This window comes from Nothoprocta perdicaria, unplaced genomic scaffold, assembly GCF_003342845.1.
Source record: "Nothoprocta perdicaria isolate Ctin4 unplaced genomic scaffold, notPer1 scaffold_26, whole genome shotgun sequence".
In the NCBI taxonomy this organism is placed as follows: Eukaryota; Metazoa; Chordata; class Aves; order Tinamiformes; family Tinamidae; genus Nothoprocta; species Nothoprocta perdicaria.
Window position 1 is genome coordinate 2,938,849 of NW_020455488.1, and position 6,000 is coordinate 2,944,848.

Genomic DNA, 6,000 nt, shown 5'->3' on the forward strand with positions numbered 1-6,000 from the left:
TAGGACTGAAACCAGGCATCCCACGGAGCATCAGAGAGGCCAGAAGGTCTCCTTTACTCTGCGTGGGGCTTTATTGAGATGGATGTGTACTACACAGCCTGGAACATAAGCTGTTTGTTTTAATTCACAAATTAAAAATAAAACCATGTTTATTTGCATCAGCCAAGGGGTCTTTTTTTTCTCACAGCTGCCTGAAAAGCGAGCTCTAGCTGCCAAGTAAAATCAGGTTTAACGTTACAACRTGCGCGGAGAAGGGCAGAGCTGGTAATTACTCTGCAAGCAGCAAGACACCAGCAGGTACAAAAGAAATCTGCACAAAGCACCGAACCTGGCTGTAGCGCGTGGCAGATACAGYGCAGAGCTGCAGGAAAGTGTTGGAAAATGGCAACCACCTAGAGCGAGTAACCCCAGYGCCCCAGTGGGTGAGGGAGCCCTGTCAGGGGAGCTCTCGTGAACAGTCATCCTGTCACCCGCTGCCTGTCAACCCGTGCCGGGTGTTGCCGCTGCAGAGAGCTGGTCAGGAGGGCTCTCGCATCCCTGCGTTCCCTTTAATCCTGTCTTGTCGMGCTATGTGGGAAACGTGCTCGTTAGGTTGAGCAGCGGTCTGCTCCTGCTAATTAGCAGGGAGGAAGCTAATGGTTCCAGCCTACTTTCTCCGTGTGCAGCGTGGATGTGCGCGGTGCCCGCGAGGTCTGCAGGGACTCGGTGTGGGGGACTCTGCTCCTTGCCCCTGGCATAACCCACCCGGCTGTGGGCGCCAGGGCAGTGTCGGATGGGGCTGCTTTTGCTGTTGCTGTTGGGCACGGGCCACGTGAGGCACTGTGAGGCAGCGGTGCCTCTCACCTGACTCTCCTGGTACAGGGGAATGAAAACGCAGGGTCTAAATATAGTTTTACTGTGGCTGAGTGTGGAAGCCCAGAGACCATCACAGATGCTGGTGTTCTGATTATGGTACGGCATAAACGGATAGCCAGAGACCTTCCCTGCCTCCAGGGAGCAGATGGCAGAGGGAGAGGGTGGGCAAGGAGAAGGAGGCTCGTGGCGGCTCAATTATTTGAAGGTTCCATGCAAGGGGACAGAAGTTCAAGCCAGCTCTTTGGCCACCTAACAGAATCACTGTCTTTCCTCTTGTTAATGGAAAGGGGACATGAAGAAGAGACAGTGGCCTGTCTGTCTGCCCAAGGGTCTCAGGCTGGTTGTATTGACAGGCGTGGGGAAGGTAGCAMAGCACCATACACTTACCTGCTCCTTGTACTACCACGAAGAGTCCTCTCATGCTGCATTCATGCATCCATAAACCTCTGCAAGCTTCAGCTCTGGCTTGCTTTGTGACCAGAATTTAACAAGGCAGTTTACAATGGCTTTGACACCATTTGGGTAGATGGAGCTGGCTCAAAAAGCATCCGCCCACTTGCTAAATGGTGCCGCAGGCTCTGCGCGCGTTAAATCGCTGCTCTGCTGCCTACATGCAGCTTTCCAGGTGGAGTTTGTTTTTGATGTTATCCAACCCCTCTAATGGCTTGTGAGCTGGCTAACGGACTCCACCTCCCATCTTTTTGGTCTATAATTTGTATTATAATTTTTGGAAGCCTGCTTGTTGCTAAGTCTTGCACAGACAAAGAACTAAAGGATGGTCTTTGTTCCAAGAAGACTCTCTACCCTTTCAGCTGGTTGGAGAACCCAAAGCCAAGATCAAAATTTAATCAAAAACTTAAGAAAGCTGTAGATATTTATTGAAAACCTCCATGTTTGAAGCCAGTTAGGCACTCTCCTCAGCTTATCTCACTGAGAAGCTAAAAAGTCTAAGGTTACTGCAACTTTTGTCAGAGTTTTGATAAGTCAGTGGTGATTTTATGTAGKTTTGACTTATTATTGGAATTTTAGAGAATTGAAGTTTTGGAGAAATCTTAATTTTTAATTAAGTCTAATGTGAATGAGATCCCAATTCTGAGTCAGACTTTTAGAAAACAAGTCCAGCAACATCTTTACTATTTTTATTTTTCCAGAAGCACATAGTCCTCTTTGAAAGCCTTCTTGAGCATTAGAAGGGCGTACATTGTGAGCTACCCAAATTGGAAAGAAGAAACTGGATGGACACAGTGAGTAAAGAACCAACAATGCCTGGAACACTGTCACAGCTGGCTGGGAAATGGCCCAAACACAGAAAAGGGGTTTTTTTTCTTTTTCTTTTTTTTTATTTTCTTAAAAAAAAAGAGATGGAGGATGTCTTCTTCAAGTATGTTTGAAATAATGAAAGGAACTGATGTGCAAAGCGATTAAGAGATCTTTGAGGATCAAAAGCCTGGATTCAGTTTTGCCAGTGGAACAAAACTTTTCATCTGTTCGTGTGCGGACCTTAAAGTAGGGCAGAAGGGTATTTTCTTTTTTTAAATGATTTCATTTCAAAATTTACTTTGGGCAGTGGGAAAGGGTTCTTTCTRTTTGTTCTTGCTCTTGTTATTCAGTGTCCTTAACACAAAAGGCCAGCCTAGCTCTGAAATGAAGAGCAGGGTCGTTCTATGAACTCGTGGTTCATTAGTCTCTTTTTGATATGTCAGAACAGTAAGGGACCCTTTTATTTTTTTTTTCCCTTTCTAGTAATGCCTATGTTCTTAAATCAAGACATCTTCTCTCATCGTGCTGCAGTGGATGAATCTTTTTCAGACATTTCCTAAGTGGGTTATACCAATGATACCAATGCTGTGCAGACAAAGAGTATAGTCAAAAGTCAGATGCACAAGAAGCCAAAACCAAAGGTTTTCAGTGTTCCGTGCAGTAAGTCCCACTTCCCAAGTTTGTGTTTATTTGGAACTTCATTCCTGCCCTTGCCAAGTAAATCTGTGCTTGTTTTCCCTGGTAGCTTCCTGCTAACAAGATGATGGAGCAAGTGCGAACTGTAGCTTTGGGAAGGTGCAGAGCAGCAGGCTCAGAAGTGCGAATCGCTGGATTCCAGAACAGCAAGCTCATGTGAAACGCTCCCTCCTTGGGGGAAGAGGTGGTAGAATTAGCAACAGAAGCATGTGAGGAGATCTGGGAGTSAGAGCAAAGCCAAGGGATTGGGAAGATGAGGGGACAAAACTCAGAAATGTCCTTGTTTGTGGGTTCCTGCAGGGGACAGTGGAGAAGCTCCCTCTTCCCGATTCAGACTGCCCATTGCAGAGAGCATCATCTCCTGCAGCTTGGAGCAGCTCCGTGGCCTCTGCATCTACATGGCAGTGTAATTCTTACAGCATGGATTTGCAAACTGGAGCATCTGCAGGGCAGTGTGGAATCTCTCAGTATGTTCCCAGACCTCATACACCACCAAGGGTTAGTGTTCAGAGCATTGCAGGWTTATTGGGCTTAATGACAGAAACTGCCTCAACTGCAGAAGTCAAGTGCTGTTTTTGTCTCATGGCAAAGAGCTGGCAGGGTTTGAGAGGGTATGTGTTTCTGTTGCCATTGTAGATATTTTATTCAGTAGATATCTGGTGCCACAGCAGCACAGATGCTTCCTGTRACCTGGAGCTAATGTACTTTTAGTGTGTGGTTTCCTGATCTTCTGTCCTARTTCAGGTCAGATGGTAGGTGTGTTCTGACCTATTCAGTAGGGCATTTCTGATACACCGTTTTAAAGACAGTATTTAAAGACCTTCTCTCCTCTGAAGCTTCAACAGAACACGTTGTATTTACCAGTAGAAGGTGTATTTTGTGTGATGGAGATGGCAGACCCCATTTCTGCTGTTAGGGGAACCACATCTGTAAGCGTTCCAAACTGTCATGCTCTAGTGACAKATCAACAGCAGCAGTGGAAACCCGGAAACGACATCAGCAAAAGCTGAAAACTGTTTATTTCTATGATGTAACAGTATTATCAGCTGGAAGCTGGAGATTTTTTGCTGGTAAAAATTTCTGGTAGGGTATGGACTGTAAGGTGAATTTAATTGCCTTCTTTTTTTTTTAACCCATTTCTAGATTAACTCTTCCAACCTGCTCCTCGTTCCCCTATRTCTATAAGATTGCCAGTGTCACCATAAGCCTGATATAAAAGCATGCTCACAAAATGGCTTGTGATTGCATTACTGTGGCTGAAAAAATGACCTCCTGAGGACTGGAGATTGCCACCCTGCTGGGCTTCAGACCAGGTATATGTTTGATTACTGCATAATTTTTGTACTGCTCTGACATGATCAGAAGCATGTGCCATTTCAGCATATTATCAATTCTAATACAGCTGCAACCAGCAAGGGGATTCAGGCTTCCATGGCTGCCTATGGGGGTGGGAAATGGAGATGAGACTGTCCCTGTATTATGCTGTTACAGTAGCTTTTCCCCTGTGTTCACCTAAATAGTTATTTTTAGGAAGATCATATATTTCCTGGTAATTGTTTTAAATGCATCAAAGAGTTCAGTGATACAAATGCTGTGATTTATGGGTTCCCCTTACTTTATAACAGCTGAACTTAAATCCTGGATTCACTGAAACCATTTGGAAAATTGGGTTTATTCCAAGCTGGAATATTCCCAAAGGGAGGGAGACTGGTATTTTGCCAAGATCTGCAGTGATTCATTCCCACATTCATGCTGTGCATCCAGTGAAGGGCAAAAGCTGGGAATGCTGTAAGGAGAGCTAGCAGGGAGGTGATCTTCAAGGGTGAATCTGCCCTGCTCACTCCCTCTACTGCTGGATAAGGTGACTTTGAATGAAAAGTACCAAATTCTATCACATATTTCTTTAATCCCCTCCAAGAGCTGATTTTCTTTTTTCAAAGCAGCTCCAAGCTAACTTGCTTGCTCTCCCTAAGACACTCCTGTGACAACTGCGTATCGGGTGTCACCAAGAATGTCCTAGTCAAAGGACTGGAGAACACCTCAGGTCACATATACTTTGGAAATCCCTTACAAAGAGATGTTTTTTAGTGACTGCTTGGAATGAAGCGATGGTGGTATCGGGTTAGCCTGGCAGCGGGACCAGAGAGCCCGGAGGGAACTGTGAAAGAACAGGGTGGGCACGGACGCRGTGCTGGTGCGTTCTCACGTTGCCCGTGTAGTCTGTCAGGCTCCTGCCATACTTGGCCCCAGGATGCCCTGAGTGATAGGTGATCACAGAATAATATAGGTTGGAGGAAGTATAATTCAGGTCGGGTGATAAATCTTGAAGTCATATAAAACACGGAAACTTGCTCTGGCCCAAAATTTGCCTGTGAGATGGAGGTTTTGTTCAGCCTGAGGACAATCCTGCTTTGGGTGCTGACACCAGTGTCAGGCGGCGGCTCCGGGGCAGGAATGAAAGGGGCCGCCTGCCCAACTGCCCCGTCCCCACTCTGGCCCTCCCTTGTCCCCGCAGCGAGCGGGACGGAGCCGCAGCTGCACGTCCAGGAGCTGCAGCCGGGGCCGTGGGGACAGCGGGGCTTGGACAGCGGGGCAGCTGAAATGCTTCTTAGCTGCGAACCCCCTGGGACCTGCCTTTCCTCGGAGAGATCTGTCCTTGTGCTCGGGCCAGCTGACAGCCGAGTAAAATTTCTCATCGTGTGTCAGTTCTCCTGGCCCTGGGAGAGAAATGCAGCGAGATGGAGCCAAGTATCCCAGCATGGTTCATTCCTAGCAGAGAGAAAGGGATTTTTATTTATTTATTTATTTTTCACTTTTCTCTCTCTTGCAGAGCAGGGGCACTGCCACAACAGCGTCGTCGTCTTTTTCTGGTGTCATCATCTCTGTTGCTTATGTTTGAAATATAATAAAAAAATCTAAGAGCACTGCTATCATGATAAAGAGGCAAAAATAAGCAAATGACATTCRGGAGTAAGAGGCAGTAATAAACTCCTGAATTTCTGAGCACATAGAGGAGCATTGACTTCTAAATACCAGAAATTCTAAGCCCTTACCTTGCTACTTCATGTGGCATTTAGAGGGGCTCTGGATTTTTATTTCATCCTGGTATTTGTGGTATTTCCTGCCATTAGTATAGGGAAACTCTTGTGTGGTAAATGCTGGCTTTTTCCTCTGTTGGTGGCAACCACT